Source organism: Triturus cristatus, chromosome 4_2 (assembly GCF_964204655.1).
Source record: "Triturus cristatus chromosome 4_2, aTriCri1.1, whole genome shotgun sequence".
NCBI lineage: Eukaryota > Metazoa > Chordata > Amphibia > Caudata > Salamandridae > Triturus > Triturus cristatus.
Genome location: NC_140586.1, coordinates 285,248,848 through 285,266,637, shown reverse-complemented (window position 1 = coordinate 285,266,637; position 17,790 = coordinate 285,248,848).

Here is a 17,790-nt window from a genome sequence, read left to right as displayed (position 1 = left end):
ACCTCCCTCACGAACCAGACCCCTGCGGTAGTAGTGGAAATGCCGGTAGCCGTCCCCTTGGCAACACCAGAGAGGTACAGTGGGGATCCTAACACAGTGCAGGTATTCCTCACACAAGTGGCGCTACATTTATCGTGCAAACCAAGGGCGTTCCCCACGAGTCAGGCTCGTGTGGCTTTCCTTATATCCTATTTGGCTGGAAACGCGGCACAATGGGCCGTACCTCTGGTGAGCAGGGACGACCCCATCTTATGTGATTGGGGTGCTTTTCGCGAGGAATTCCTGAAAGTCTTCGACAGAAGGGCTGACTCGTACACGGCGGACCGTGAAATGCTTGAGTTGAGACAGGGATCCAACGACCTGGTGCAGTATCTCAACGCGTTCCGAAGGCTGGTTGCGGAAACCAAGTGGCCTGTTGCTAAACAGACGGCGCTCTTCCATCACGGGCTGTGCGATGAGCTCAAGGACGCCGTGGCTCATATTGACCCACAACCCAAGACATGTGAGGGCCTTATCAACCTGGTATTACGGCTGGAACATAGGCTAAGTGAAAGAAAGGGGGATCATGGGAGAAAAGGAAACTCCCTTCCATCCTATGTGACAGTGGGAAGTCCTGAAACTTCCACCGCATCCAAGGGAGAACCCATGGACATCGGCGCAATACGAGCGAGCCTCACAGCCACGGAGAAAGAGTCACGCCGTAAACAAGGATTGTGCCTATATTGTGGCAAAAAAGGCCACTACGTACGTGAATGCCCTGCCAAACCGAAGACGTCACGTTATCGGGCCAACCGGTCTGTAACAGCCGTGGTGGACGTACCGGCGGAAAACTAGAGGACTCCCAGACCAAAGAAGGGGCATCTCGGAGTCACTCATCCATCCCTTCACTTTCCAACTCGGTCTCTAAGGGACAACGACACCTGTTTCTCACGGTGCACGTGGGAGTGCATGACCAGTGGATACCCGTTGTGGCCATGGTGGATTCAGGGGCCACTGGCATGTTTATGGACCACAACGAGGCATGCAGGCTAGGGCTAGTGCTTCTTCCCAAAGCTGTACCCGAAGACGTCTATGCTGTAGACGGAAGGCGATTGGTGACGGGGCCCATCGGGCAGCACACGGGGGTCCTTCCGATGAGATGTGGGAGGAACCATTTGGAACAAATCGATTTTAACATCATCCGAGCGCCCCAATATGGCGTCATATTGGGATTGCCGTGGCTACAGAAACACAACCCCTCTGTGGATTGGCCAACACATCGCATCGAACTGACGTCACCGTATTGCATCCTGCATTGTGGAATAAGAACGGAATCCCTTGACGCAGATGAGAGCGGGAGACAGACGGTGGCTACAGCGGCAGAAAAAGATGTGGCTCTCCCCCAGGCTTATCACAGTTCTGAGGATGTATTTGATGAGGTGAAGGCGGAAGTGCTACCACCACATAGACAGTTTGACTGCCAGATCGACCTGGTGCCAGGGGCCAGCGTTCCCAGCGGCAGGCTGTATGCCCTGACGGAGCCTGAAAACATGCATCTCCGGGGGTACCTGGATAAACTCCTCAAGCTAGGATTCATCCGCCCGTCCAAGTCTCCGGCCGCCTCGCCACTCTTCTTCATCCCGAAAGCTAATGGGGAGCTGAGAGCCTGTGTGGACTTTCATCAGTGTACTTCTGGAACAGGTCAAGAAAGCTCATATCTACACCAAGTTGGATTTGAAAGGGGCATACCATCTGGTGCGCATGAGGGACGGAGACGAGTGGAAGACCGCCTTTAAGACCAGGTTCGGCCTTTTTGAGTACCTCGTCATGCCGTTCGGTCTGTGCAACGCCCCGGCAGCCTTTCAGTACTTTTTGAATGAGGTATTCAGAGAGGAGTTAGATATCTACGTGGTCGTATATATCGACGACATCCTCATCTATTCGTCCAGTGTGGAAGAGCACGTACACCACGTCAAAGCTGTGCTCCAAAAGCTGAGGGAAAACATGCTGTTTTGTAAACTCAGCAAGTGTGACTTCCACGTCACATCCGTGGAATTCCTCGGAGTGATGCTGAGTCCAGAGGGACAGGAGATGGCAGAACGAAAGATCAAGGCGGTGAAAGAATGGCCGGTGCCCCAAAGCGTGAAGGACGTCCAAAGTTTCATTGGCTTCGCCAACTTTTACAGGCGGTTTATAGATGGATTTTCAGGATTGGTGGCCCCAATCACACAGCTACTGAGGAAGTCCAAGGAGTTTGTCTGGTCCCCTGAAGCGAACAAAGCCTTTGAGGCCCTGAAAAGCGCCTTTGGTAAGGCGCCGGTGTTGGCTCACCCCGATCCGGATCTCCCCTACGTGGTGGAAGTGGACACATCGGATGTGGCGCTGGGGGCTATCTTGTCCCAACGCAACCACGACACTGGGGTGCTTCATCCCGTTGCGTACATGTCCCGCAAACTCAACGACGCCGAACGCAACTACCATATTGCGGAGAAGGAGCTTCTCGCAATCAAGGACGCCTTCACCGAATGGAGGCATTGGTTGATGGGGGCAAGACATGTAGTATCGGTGTACACGGACCATCGGAACCTACAGTTCATGACGGCCACAAGACACCTTTCTCCCAGACAGCTGCGGTGGATGATCTTCTTTGCGGGGTTCAACTTCCGCATCACATATCGGCCGGGGACGGAAAACCGGAAGGCGGACGCCCTGTCCTGTCCTGTCAATCTGCAGTTAAGGAACCATTGCCTGCGACCGAGCATTCCATCATTTCCCCGAGGATGGTATTGGGGGTTATCCAACCGGATACTTTCCTGAGGGGAATAAAGAGAGGGATCAGGTCATTCGCATGGCGGAGGTGGCTCCTCAGTCACAGAGAATGGCAGCTGAAGGATGGGATACCCCTGAAGGGCAGGTGCCTATTGATACCCACGCCTAGGCTAAGGAAACAAGCATTCATCTGGTGCCATGACTCTCCATGCGCAGGTCATTTGGGCTTTGAAAAAACGGTGGCTAGCATGGGACGGCATTTCTGGTGGCCAACCATGAGAGTGGATGTCAGGAGGTGGGGACAGGAGTGTCCTACGTGTGCTACCATGAAGGCCGACCATGGCCGAACCCAAGGGCTCTTACATCCACTTCCGACCCCGGATAGACCATGGGATAGCATATCACTGGACTTCGTGGTGGGCCTACCGGTAGACCAGGGGATGACGGCAATACTGGTGGTGGTGGATTACTTGACGAAAATGGGGCACTTCATCCCCTGCAAGAGAGTCCCTACGGCCGGGGAATTGGCGTCACTACTCCTAAAGAATGTGGTACGACTGCATGGATTACCTGGGGTGATCGTGTCGGACAGGGGGTCGCAGTTTACTGCGCAATTCTGGAAGACTTGGTGCACTGCGCTGCATGTTAAGACCGCCCTGTCCACCAGCTACCACCCTCAAACGGACGGCCAAACCGAGTGCCTGAACCAAACGCTCAAACAGTATCTGCGATGTTTTGTGGACCAGGGCAGGGAAGAATGGGTCGACTTGCTATGGGTTGCAGAGATAGCCTATAACAACGCCACTCACAGCTCCACACAGTCATCTCCGTTCTATAGCAACTATGGCCAACATCCCAGGTTCTTGCCATTTCTACATCCGTTCAGAGAGGACAGGATTCCCGCCACAGCGGACAGGGTGGCACACATAAAAGACACGTTGATGCGCTCAAGGGCTGTCCTAATAGAGGCCAAGAGAAGATACAAGGCTGCGGCAGACAGGAAGAGAAGGCCCGGGCAACTGTACCGCACTGGAGACTACGTCTGGATATCCACAAGAAACATGAGGTTTCGAAAGAACAGTGTGTTCCATCCCAAGTACATGGGCCCCTATCGAATTACCAAGTGTATGGGTCCCGTGAACGTGAAGCTGTGCTTGCCCCAGTCATTGCGGATACACCCTGTCTTTCATGTATCATTGCTCAAACCAGCACCCTCCAAGCCGTCTGGGACACCTAGGCCGGTATGCGTGGAGTCGGAGGTGGAGTATGAAGTGTCGGGCATACGGGCGTCCAAATGGCGCAGGGGGAAGCTGTGGTACCTGGTTGCGTGGAAAGGCTATGGCCCGGAGGAGCAGTCATGGGAACCGGCTGAAGGGGTTCATGCTCCGCGCTTGGTCTCCTTGTTCCATCGGCGTTTTCCTGCCAGCGCTGGACCCGTGGGGAGCCGCTGAGAGGGAGGATGTACTGTCAAGAATTCCTGTCATGCGAGGGGAGGAAAACGGTAACCAGCGAAAACGGACTACATCTCCCAGGATGCTTAGCGGTTGAGAGGTTATGTAAACAGGAGAGCTGTTACATAACTCAAGGAAAACACGCCCTTATGTAAACAGGAGAGCTGTTACATAACTCAAGGAAAACACGCCCTTATGTAAACAGGAGAGCTGTTACATAACTCAAGGAAAACACGCCCTATAAAGGGAGGAACCGGGAGGTACAACGCTGTCGGATATTGTGTTTACACCGACGTACCTGCTTAGTGAAGAGCAGTGTTCCGGAGTGGTGCTCCAGTAAGGCAAGAACGGAGGTAGGTCGAGTCATTACTCCCTGGGCCGTGTCTTGCCCCATCGTCACCTGTGAAGGACCCGGAAGCTCTACCGGATAACCATTGAGCTTCGCCTTTTGACTCGGCTGAGTCAAAGCGCAGTGGCGCTTTTGCTGGTTGGAGTCGTAACTCCCAGCCCGACCAGAGATACAGGGATTGCCAGCTGTAACGCACACCAGGAGGTGTTTGCCGCGTTACAGACTCGGAAGTCCACAGGATCGATCGAGCGGCTGCTCTCGGTTCAGTCTTCTTTGCTTGTGATTGGGGTATCGGTGACGCATCACCAGGAGGTGACTCCGCGTCCCGGTGCAGTCTGAGGAAGAGGTTGAGCGGCTGCTCCCTTCAGGTAGAGACCCCGGCTGGGTGTTTCCCTGACTCCTCGATTCTCCCCAACACTCTTCGTGCCCCTCGCAGCCTACCGATTGGCATTGTCGGCCATTTCATTTCTGCCCTCTGTTGGCATACGCCGGGATCGGCGTATATGCAGAGGACGGTTAGGACCATCCGTGCTGTGGGCTGGTAACGTACTTAGCCTGGAGGATTCCAGTGACTACAACCTTTGTTTATTCCTTGTATTATTTTTGCCTTCATTAAAATAACTAAACCTTCACAAGTGGTTGCGTTCTCATTATCGTGTCTGTTAAACGATCCTGATGTTAGGGTCAGCTGTCAGGACCATGCTCAATCCCTTGTACATACTGAGCTGTAATACACCTTTAGGTACCTTTTTGTTGTTTCTGCCTTTTATTATTTTCATTCCTATTGTATGGCACTAATGGGGGTCTGATTTGTCATCTTGTACCCTTTCACGATCCATTTGTAGGCTTTTGTATTATAATTGACTAAATGACTTTGTTCGGATCTTTTCACATGGTGCTGCACTGAACTGTTGTCAAAAAACATTGTTATTGCCCTATTTGCATTGTGCACGTGTAGCTGTTCGTGTTCGATTCACAGTTGAACAATCACGTTGCCGGTTTGTCAGTTAACACGGGCTGGAGGCAACATGTGCATCCGCTTTCCTGCATCCCACACGTGAAACCCCTGGTGCACGTTCCGGCGCCGGTAACCGCGAGGCACGTGTACGCGGTGTGCTGAGAACCCCACCCAATCTAAAAACTATTTAAACCCCTTGCAAGCGTGAGCCGCCGCTTGCGCTCGTTACAATCTACCCGCTTACCTGAAGTCAGAAGTCATCGCGTCTTCCGCTGGAGCTCCCGTCCTGGAATCCTCGTCCTTCGGTTTCTTCCTGCTTCCGGATCCAGGGGGCTGGTTCCGGTCCTCACCTGCTTGTCTTCCCCCTCGGCAGTAAACAGGAATCCCAGCTTGTTCGATCCTGCTTCAGTTCTTAAAGGAGCCACGTTCTAAAAAACGGAGAAGAAAAGAGACACAGTGAGTTAGTGTATTTGCGCAAATCCACTCAGACTATTCAAGTAAGTTCATATTCTTTCTTTATAAAAAACGAGGATAAATAAGAACAAGACTTATCTTTGTGAAATCCTTCTTCAGCCAGGCAAGAACTTCTTGATAAAGACCTGAAATGGAAAATAAAGGACTTTAAGGGAAAAAGCCAAGAACAAGAACACTTAAGCATACAGTTTATTTTCCTTGGTAATCAGAGTTGCGAATGCATAAATGTGCAAATATATATATGTAGAGATATAGACGTTTAAAGGTGTTTGGAGCTGAGTTAAGTGTGTTTTGCTTATCTTACAGAGTACAGTATTATTCAGTACACAGAAAGGTTGACATATTTATCAGGAAACGTTCTGGCAGCTCTAAGACCAGAATGAGAGGTATATGAATGTTAAATGCGATTATTAGTTACAGTTAGATTTTATTTTTACATTTCAAGATTTATAATTGTATATTTTGTGTCTTGCTGTTCAGAGGGAAGAGACTTCTGAGGCGACTGAATCCTCACAACGCGGTAGAAGAGTGGCGTGTTTGTCTCTCTCTCTCTCTTTTATTATTTTGTCCACTTCCCCCTTCCCTTAAGTGTTTGCAGTCAGTAATCCGCATTTGTAGTTGGTTTGCTGGAGGTAAGCTCTTGGGGGCAGCCGAGAAAAATCTTCACGTCTCTCAAGGTGACACCCCAGGCTTCAGGTGAGTGAAGGTTTGACAGAAGCGCAAGCCTTTACTACCTAAGGGGTTTTGAGAGACGTGGATTTGGAAGACGAGGGAATAGATAGTCGTGCTATGACTCAGGCCTTAGAAGAAGATGTTAAACAAGATCACACCTTCACTGATATGATGCAGAAGATGCAGTTAGAAATTAATAAGTTAAAACAAGAAAATCTGGAGTTGCGACAAGAAGTAGTACGTTATAAGCCAAGAGAGTCTTTATGGGGAGCACCCTTTACGCCTTCTGTTCCAAGATTTTTTGAATCAGATAAAAAGACTCGATCTTTTAGAGGTGGTTTGGATTCAGATTCTAATGCATCTCAGCCGGTACAAGTTACAGTTTCAGTTCCTAATGTAGTTCCACTATCTGCTCCAGAGCGTTTCTTTGGGGATACTAATAAGTTTAATGTATTTATTAGTCAATGCCAGTTACATTTCATTTGTAAGCCGCAGTTGTTTCCCAATGACGCAACCAAGGTGGCTTTTGTGCTTTCTTATTTAGGAGGTACGGCGGCCAATTGGTCTATACCCTATATCAATAGGAATGATCCCATTTTGCATAACTGGCCTCAGTTCAAAGACACTATGACTAGATTGTTTGCACGGCACACGTACATTCAGGCCAGTGATAACGAATTGCTCAATTTAAAACAAGGTAAATCAGATTTATTAACCTATGTTACAGCTTTTAATAGGTTGCTAACTGAGACTCAGTGGCCAGAAGAAAAGCGCACCTCTTTGTTTTATAGGGGCTTGCGAGACGACTTAAAGGACGCCTTGGCACACATTGTAGATCTCCCCGAAGATTACTCCGAGTTTGTGGATCTGGTGGTAAAATTAGATCATCGTTTGGGGGAACGAAAGGGGGATAAAACACGGTATGAGCCAAGATTTACAGTTGTGAAACAGGACAAAAAAGAGTCTGAATCAAAGTCAACAGAGGGTGAACCTATGCAAATAGGTACTATAAAAGGGCCTTTGACCATAGAGGAAAAGGATAGAAGACGGAAGTTGAATTTGTGCTTATATTGTGCTCGATCTGGACATTTTGCAAAAGAATGTCCAAATAAACCGAAGGGTCTTAAAAAGGTTAATGCCCTCACACAGAGTATTTCAGAACAGGAAAACTAGGCAACTCGTCAAGGAGGGAGGTCACTTGTTCGAGTAGGAATCCTTTACAGATCTCCAAAATAACCAACATGGTGCCAAAAATACCACGACATTTTGTTATCCAAGTAGTGTTAATTATTAGCACTCATCTGCGTCATTCAATTCCTGTTTTGTTGGATTGTGGAGCAACTGGTAATTTCATAGATATTAAGTTGGCTCAAGACTTACAAATTCCCACAGAGTGGAAAACTCACCCAGAAACAGTATGTGCAGTGGATGGTTCTGCACTCTCCTCAGGCATGATAACAAAGAAGACAAGTCCACTTGTTATGGTTTGTCAGAATGGCCATACTGAAAAAATATCCTTTGATTTAATTGACACACCTACTTTTGGTCTTATTTTAGGGGTGCCATGGTTATCTTTACATAACCCTAAAATAAATTGGTCTTCTAGAACGGTGACGTTAGATTCCTCTCACTGTAGGGAATTATGTTATCAGGAAGCATCAAATGAGTTTATGACGATCTTACATTGTGCAAATACAGTAACATCCATTCCTAACATTTCACCTGAATATCAGGATTTTGAGGATGTTTTTGACCCTGTAAAAGCCGCCTTTTTACCACCACATAGGTCATATGACTGTCGCATAGATCTCATACCTGGAGCACCTCTACCTAGTAGTAGAGTTTATGCACTCACTGAAGAGGAAACTAAATATTTGAGAACATATTTGGACGATCTTTTACAATCAGGATTTATTAGACATTCCACATCACCAGTATCCTCGCCATTATTTTTTATACCAAAACCTGACGGCAGTCTTCGCGCTTGCATTGATTATCGCGGATTAAACAAAGCAACCATAAAAAATAAATATCCGTTGCCATTGATCCCTGTCTTGTTAGATCAGTTGCGTAATTCTACCATCTATACGAAGTTAGATTTAAGAGGGGCTTACCATCTTGTTAGAGTGAAAGAAAATGATGAATGGAAAACTGCTTTTAAAACTAAATTTGGTCTGTTCGAATACACCGTGATGCCATTTGGCTTGTGTAATGCGCCTGCGGCATTTCAATATTTTATAAATGAAGTGTTGCATGAGTTTCTTGATGTGTGTGTGATTGTCTATATTGATGATATTTTGATTTATTCAAAAAATAAGGAACAACATATCCACCATGTCAGAGCAGTCTTAAACAAACTACTGGAAAATCATTTGTTCGCAAAATTGGAGAAATGCATCTTTAATGTAGATACAGTTGACTTTCTTGGTTATTGCTTGTCACCTGCAGGAATAATGATGGACCCAAAAAAGGTGAGCGCTATTCGAGAATGGCCTGAACCCACGACTCTTAAAGAAGTGCAGAAAGTTTTGGGATTTGCTAATTTTTATAGGCGCTTTATTCCTCAGTTTGCTGAAACGGTTGTGCCTCTTACCAAGCTTTTACATAAGGGTCAGATATTTTCTTGGTCTGATCAAGCAGCCCAAGCATTTGAATCTCTTAAACAAAAATTCACCTCTGCTCCTCTGTTAAAACATCCAGACCCAGACTTTCAATTTTTTGTTGAGGCAGATGCCTCACAGGTGGCGGTCGGAGGAGTCCTTTCTCAAAGAGATGCTCAGGATGGACAGTTGCATCCTGTAGCTTTCTACTCTAAAAAATTACTTCCTGCGGAGCAGAATTATACTGTGGCTGAAAGGGAGCTTTTGGCTATAAAACTGGCATTCACAGAATGGAGACATCATTTGATGGGGACAAGATTCCCTGTCACTATTTTTAGTGATCACAAAAATTTACAGTTTTTTAGCTCTGTAAAAGCATTAACTCCACGACAAATGCGTTGGTTGAACTTTTTTAGTGCTTTTGATTTTGTGATCACATATAGACCAGGTACTCAACAAGTACAATCAGATGTCTTATCCCGATATGGGTATACACAGGAATCGAAAAAAGATCGGACAAGACCTCCTATTATCCCTCCACAAAAGATAGTAGCACCATTGGTTCAACAAGGATTTCTTACCAAATTACGTGCTGAACATTTAAAAATAGATGCACAAAGTTGGTTGAAAGATCCTAACCATTCGATACAGGATGGTTTGCTCTACAATAAAACTATGTTGTTGGTGCCTACCAAAGAATTACAAGATATAGTAGTGGCATGGCATCATGATTCTTCACTGGCTGGTCATCCAGGATATCAAAAGACGCTAGATAATTGTAAGAAACATTTCTGGTGGTCTTCTATGATTTCAGATGTTAAAGACTATGTAAGTGCTTGCGCTATTTGTGCTAGGAATAAATCTTTGCATAAGGCTCCTATGGGTTTATTACAACCCTTATCTACTCCACCCTATCCTTGGCACACAATCAGTTTGGATTTTATAACCGGTTTATCTAGATCTAACGGTTATACAACTATTTTGGTAGTTGTGGATTATTTGTCGAAAATGGCGCATTTTATACCATTGAAAAAACTCCCAACTGCAGTAGAGTTATCAGATATATTTCTTAAGGAAATAGTAAAATTACATGGCTTGCCCACGAAAATTATTTCGGACAGGGGGGGTCAGTTTACTTCTAAATTTTGGACACATGTGTGTAAAACTTTGAAAATGGAAATTGCTTTATCCACTGCCTTTCACCCGGAAACGGATGGCCAAACTGAAAGGGTGAATCAAACACTGTTGCAAACGATAAGATGTTTGATGGCTGATTTTACATCTGAATGGGATAAAGCTGTCCCTGTCGCTGAATTCATTTATAACAACAACATACATTCAGCAACACAATGCACCCCATTTTATTTTTTAAATGGTTATCATCCTAGGATTCTTCCAATAACAATGAGTCCTTCTTCACCTCCAGGAGTTACAGAAAGGCTTACCTCTCTGTTAAAAATTCAAGAAAAGGCAACAAAACATTTAAATAACTACAAGAAAGCAATGAAACAACAGGCAGACAAACATAGGAGCGACATTCAGCCATATCAATTAGGTCAGAAGGTATGGCTTTCAACTAGAAATTTAAAAGTATTGGGTGTCAGAAAACTATTGCCTAAATACATTGGTCCATTTCCCATAATCAAGTTACTGACCCCTGTGACAGTGCAACTGAAATTACCTCCAGAATATGCTATCCACCCTACCTTTCATGTCTCCTTGTTGAAACCATACAATCCAAACACTAGATTGGAACCCCCACCTCCACCACTTCCTATTGATGGTCATTTGGAGTATGAAGTCCGAAAAATACTAGATGTGAAACGCATACAAGGAAAATTGTATTATTTAATTGCCTGGAAAGGTTATGATGCTTCTGAGAATTCTTGGGAGCCGGCATCATTTGTGCATGCTCCCAGGTTGTTACGACAATTTCATTTAAAATTCCCACATAAACCACGTCCGGTAGGGAGGCCTTTGAGGGGAGCGACTGTTAGGGTCAGCTGTCAGGACCATGCTCAATCCCTTGTACATACTGAGCTGTAATACACCTTTAGGTACCTTTTTGTTGTTTCTGCCTTTTATTATTTTCATTCCTATTGTATGGCACTAATGGGGGTCTGATTTGTCATCTTGTACCCTTTCACGATCCATTTGTAGGCTTTTGTATTATAATTGACTAAATGACTTTGTTCGGATCTTTTCACATGGTGCTGCACTGAACTGTTGTCAAAAAACATTGTTATTGCCCTATTTGCATTGTGCACGTGTAGCTGTTCGTGTTCGATTCACAGTTGAACAATCACGTTGCCGGTTTGTCAGTTAACACGGGCTGGAGGCAACATGTGCATCCGCTTTCCTGCATCCCACACGTGAAACCCCTGGTGCACGTTCCGGCGCCGGTAACCGCGAGGCACGTGTACGCGGTGTGCTGAAAACCCCACCCAATCTAAAAACTATTTAAACCCCTTGCAAGCGTGAGCCGCCGCTTGCGCTCGTTACAATCTACCCGCATACCTGAAGTCAGAAGTCATCGCGTCTTCCGCTGGAGCTCCCGTCCTGGAATCCTCGTCCTTCGGTTTCTTCCTGCTTCCGGATCCAGGGGGCTGGTTCCGGTCCTCACCTGCTTGTCTTCCCCCTCGGCAGTAAACAGGAATCCCAGCTTGTTCGATCCTGCTTCAGTTCTTAAAGGAGCCACGTTCTAAAAAACGGAGAAGAAAAGAGACACAGTGAGTTAGTGTATTTGCGCAAATCCACTCAGACTATTCAAGTAAGTTCATATTCTTTCTTTATAAAAAACGAGGATAAATAAGAACAAGACTTATCTTTGTGAAATCCTTCTTCAGCCAGGCAAGAACTTCTTGATAAAGACCTGAAAGGGAAAATAAAGGACTTTAAGGGAAAAAGCCAAGAACAAGAACACTTAAGCATACAGTTTATTTTCCTTGGTAATCAGAGTTGCGAATGCATAAATGTGCAAATATATATATGTAGAGATATAGACGTTTAAAGGTGTTTGGAGCTGAGTTAAGTGTGTTTTGCTTATCTTACAGAGTACAGTATTATTCAGTACACAGAAAGGTTGACATATTTATCAGGAAACGTTCTGGCAGCTCTAAGACCAGAATGAGAGGTATATGAATGTTAAATGCGATTATTAGTTACAGTTAGATTTTATTTTTACATTTCAAGATTTATAATTGTATATTTTGTGTCTTGCTGTTCAGAGGGAAGAGACTTCTGAGGCGACTGAATCCTCACAACGCGGTAGAAGAGTGGCGTGTTTGTCTCTCTCTCTCTCTTTTATTATTTTGTCCACTTCCCCCTTCCCTTAAGTGTTTGCAGTCAGTAAACCGCATTTGTAGTTGGTTTGCTGGAGGTAAGCTCTTGGGGGCAGCCGAGAAAAATCTTCACGTCTCTCAAGGTGACACCCCAGGCTTCAGGTGAGTGAAGGTTTGACACCTGAGACGTTCAGGGCGTTACAACCTGTTCGGCAGCTCTAACCAGCCTTAAGCAGGCTTTAGCAATGAAGCCTAGGGATAAAAACTTAGTAATAAATTTGAGGACAGATTATAAAAACGCTATCAAATATAGGAAGGGGGTCCTACAGCAGCAAGCTTGGGATTCACTTAACCAAGCTGCAGAATTATCTAACTGCACACTGTTTTGGGCGACGGTTAACTCACCATTTCTTAAAGAGGCCAATGTACCCGAGTTAACAGCAAATGTTTCTAGTGAAGGGTGGATTACCCACTTTTCGATTATTTTTGACTCAGGTAAAATTATTGATGCTTGTTCACCTAGTTGGCCTATTTTGCCACTTGATATCTCTGTTGAAGAGGTCGAAAGTGGCATTCGGGCGAGCAAGGGCGGGAAGGCCCAAGGCCCGGACGGGGTCCCGATTGATGTTTATAAAGCTGCACCTAAAGTCTGGGGTCCCCTGTTGGCCGTTGTTTTTAATGCTGCTGTTTGTACTGAGCCTCCCCCAACCTGGGAGGAGTCTATTATTGTTCCAATTTATAAAAAAGGAAGCAGGTCTGATGCAAAGAATTATCGTCCTGTTTTTTTATTGGACTCCTCCATAAAGGTTATGAGTAGGGTCATGCTTGTAAGATTGGAAGAATGGGTGGAACAGGATTGCATTCTGGCAGACAGCCAGTACGGTTTTAGGAAAGGTAGGGGTACGCTTGATCAATGTGTCAATTTAGAACTGTTGATTGGGAAGTACAGCGATGCAAAACCAGGCCTTATGTACTTGTGCTTTGCCGACCTGAGTAGCGCTTTCGACACGGTTGACCACTCGATTTTGTGGCCAACCTTGTTGAAAATGGGAGCACCAGAGGGCATAATATTCTTTCTTGCCAGGATGTACGAGAAATTAAAAACTTGCGTGCGCTATGGCAGTAAGGGAGAATGTACCCCAAACTTTAGTGTCAAACGTGGTATAAGGCAGGGTTGTGTTTTAGCTCTTCTTTTATTTATCTTATTTATTAATGGAATTGATGCTATTTTAAAGGAAGTTAACGCAGATGCTCCTATGATCAATGGCGTTTCAGTGCCGGTGTTATTATACGCCGATGACGCGGTTTTGTTATCTAGAACTTCCATAGGATTGCAGCGGTTGATGGATAGTTTTGCATCCTTTATTAAAGGTAGGAAACTAGTTATAAACAAAGGAAAAACGCACACCATGATCTGCGGCTCAAAGAATTCTAAACATATTACTAAAGGGTATTTTATTGATAATGTAAAGGTGCAACAAGTGGATAAATTCTGTTATTTAGGTATTACTTTCTCTTGTGATAAGAAATGGAATTATGAATTCAATAACATACGTAATAAAATGGCTTGAAATGTCCATGGCATCTTTAGATTTGCCGCCAAAATCGGGGACCGTAGGACCGGGGACATGCTTAAAATTTATCAAGCCAGATGTGTAACTATTGCACTGTATGGGGCAGGAATTTGGGGCTATTGTTGTGCCCTTAATTTACAGCTGGAAGAAAATCTTTTTCTTAAAAAACTTCTATGCTTGCCTACATCGGCCTCTAATGTTTTGAGTCATCAGGAATTATCTGTTAACTACCTACTCGACTTTTTATCCCTTAGGCCTCTGATGACCTGGCGGTCTATCTGGCTGAAGGATGAGAAGTCCTTTACTAGGTCTATTATCCAGGACTGTTTGCGTTTAGACAAATTTGTAGCAATACCCTGGATTAAATACATTATTGTATGTTTTTCAGATATTTTAACCTGAACATTGTAAAAGATCCCAAAGCAGTTCTATCGATCCCCAAAAATGAGCTAAAAAGGGTTTTTCTGGACCTTGCAGAGAGAAAGAGGGCAGTTGCTGCTGGAACTCTGTCCACTGTTATGTTTTATAATAGATACCTATCTACGGAAGGATTTCCTGTCTACTTAACTTTGGTTGCAAGGCCCTCCCATAAATATGTGTTAACAAGACTCAGATTTGGAATGGTGCACCATTTGGTGGCCCATCCAACAATGAAAAAACATCCATCTGGGCCTTGTAGATGTGATGGGACCTCCACGCAAAGCACATTGCACTTTATCTTGTTTTGCAAATTATACTCTAATTTCCGTATTGCCTTCCTCAAACCAATATTTGTTAAATATGGAAGACGGACAGTTGAGCATGCAATGAAATTAATATTTAATTTGCAATCTGCGGACATTTGTTTTTACACTGCAACTTTTTTAAACAAATGCATCAATTCCAGGAAAAGTATGTGTTTTTAACAAAGTGCAGATATGTTTCTGTATTTTTAACCAGTTTTTATTTATTTATTGTGATCTTTAATGTATCGTTATGTTTACCATAACTTGCCCCTTGTATTTTTCTTATTATGTCTGTCCATTGTGCTTTTATGGTCATTAATTTGTACCGAATAAAGCTTAATTGAATTGAATTGACGGGGATGGTTTGCACTGGGGATAAGAGCTTTCACTGCACAATTCTGCTCCCAATGTCTTGTCTGTGCCCACCATTCTAAAAGTCGGTTCCCTGTTACACATGAGCACTTGCCAGCACTACAGGGTCCCTTTACCAACTTGCAGATTGATTTTGCTAATATATGCCCTCAGTGTATGGATGAAATATTTGCTGGTGTGTGTGTATCAGTTTTAACAAGCATTAAAAATGCAATAGGTCTCGCCTTTTATTAAGTTATAGCCATTTGCTTTGCTATCCAATACCATTAGCAAAGCAAATGGCTTTAACTTAATCAAAGGCGAGACCTATTGCATTTTCAATGCTTGTTATAGACACTAGTGACCTTCCCTGATGCATCAGATGGACGATTATTTGTGAAATCAATCTATTCATCGTTCTTTATTTCCTTAACTGGAAGTTTTTTGATTGCCTGTTGCCAATAAAATTTAAGGTGCATTTTCCAGATACTACATCCGTCTCTTTTTGAGGTCGTTTAATCTTTATCACAGCTCTTCGTACATGATATATTCTGCTGGAAGGTAACTCTGCAATATTTTTTTTTGGGGGGGGGGGGGGGTGAAAGGATAGGAACCCCTCCCAAAAAAGTGCTGTTTGATTAAATGGAGCAACCCATATACACTGCAGATGTTTTTAGCGGACAGCCGGTAATTGACTCTGAAGTTGTAATCTACATTCAGTCTATTTGTGACGGCTATTTCAATTGCCCTTCAGGCAACCTCAGGTCGCTTTAGTGCGCCATGACAATCTGGGAGGTGCCTAGAAATTCAGGGGAGGTGGGCAAACTAAGGCAATATGTGGATTAATGTGGGTACCTCTTCCCTATTTATTGATGTTGTAGCCTGCCCGCAGGGTAACAGCGACGTACAACAGAGGGAGATAGATGCAGAGCGTAAATAAGGCAAGCGACGACAGAACTCATAAGAGGGTGGGGCAACCTGGAGAGAAGGCCGGAAAGGGGCTGAACATGCTAGTAGAAGTAGGGCATTTTGTTTATTAGAAAGAAATCTCCCCCCAAAAAAGAATCCAGCCAGAATATAGGTATTCCTATAGGATACTCGGGGACTGGGTGACAAGCACACACTTGCCAGTATGTTGCTAAGATAGTGTTTTCTATTCCCCTCATCGCCCAGAAAAAAAGCCCCTAATTCCGTGCATGGAAAGGATTCCCATGGGGTGTGCAGGAGGTATGGGTATACCGTTTGCAGGCCATTAGGTTGGAGCAGCAGATGGGCTCTTATGTTTGGAGACCTGAAAGCCCCATTGGCGTGTATTTGATCGGAGCCTGGACACCAAAGGAAAAGCACGAGCGGTGTGGCGTGACAGTCAGAGCTGTCTACTTTGGAAGTACCGGGTTCGAGTATCTGCGTCGGCATCATCCTGTGATTCTGGGCAAATTCCTTAATCTACCTGTGTGTACACAAAATGAATGTCTGTGTATTGTAACTGGCGCCCAGGTACAGAGTTCCAGTACTTTTAGGTCGAATTCAGCCTATATAAAACTGCAAACAAAAATGTGTCCAAGAGTACGCGGTGCGCCTTCAAGAGTATTTCTGAAACCATTATTACGCCGTGATTTCCCCCTGAATTTTTGAGGTTTGGCGTAGCTATGGTTAATCTAATGTGATTTTGGAATTTACATTTATTGTGTTTTAGCGCCCTGGGGGGATTGCTTGGTGTCACAGTTCCTGGAAAACTGATGGAACGTATTAAACCCTTTATGAAACCAACTGCACAAAGCGGTCTTGTAATCGGATTAACGAAACAAGTCTCATTATTTTGAGCGACCCCGTCCTCGCCAATCTACTTTTAGTGTCATAGATGTTTCAAAACCAAGAGTTTCCAATGGCAGTGTATTTTATTGAAGAGTTTTCCGTTTTTGCAATATTGATCTGTGCTCATGCTAATTTTTTGGGCGACCTGCTTCAATTTAACAAGCTGTCGGCGTTGTGTGAAAAACATAGTGTGTCCCAGCTAATGAAAGAGAGTGTGTAACGCTCCCAGTGAGAGATCCAATCCCGCTTGGCGTGGCTAAAAGGAGACAGGGTCGCAACAAGCAGCAATTGACATGCTTCGGTGCAATCATTGCACTGCCTTTGGCATAATTTGGTGCGCCGAACGACGCGCACAAATGAAAACTGAAGGCGGAGCTGGGACAGGGCTTCTGGAATCGTATCGATTCCAAGAAGCCTTGTATGACGAGAGCAGCGCATGCGCTGCTTACGTCAGGCTGAGAACTAAAAATGGGTGGAGGCGTTTTCCACAAGGAAGAATGATGCAGTAACATTTGTGCGATGCTTTATGAAAGACATCATACCCAGCTTTGGGGTCCCCCAGGGTATAAATAGCCTGTGGTAGCTGTTGTGCAAAAGATGTGTGAAAGTTTGGGTATAGACTGGAAATTGCATGCCCTATACCCCCCCCCCCCCCCAAATTCAGGCCATGTGGAGAGGATGAACTCCACAATACAAAAATAGATTAGCAAGACAGCTGATACAACGGGTCTTAACTGGCCTAATGCTCTGCCTTTATTGCTGCACGCCATAAAGGGTGACATCATCTAGAAA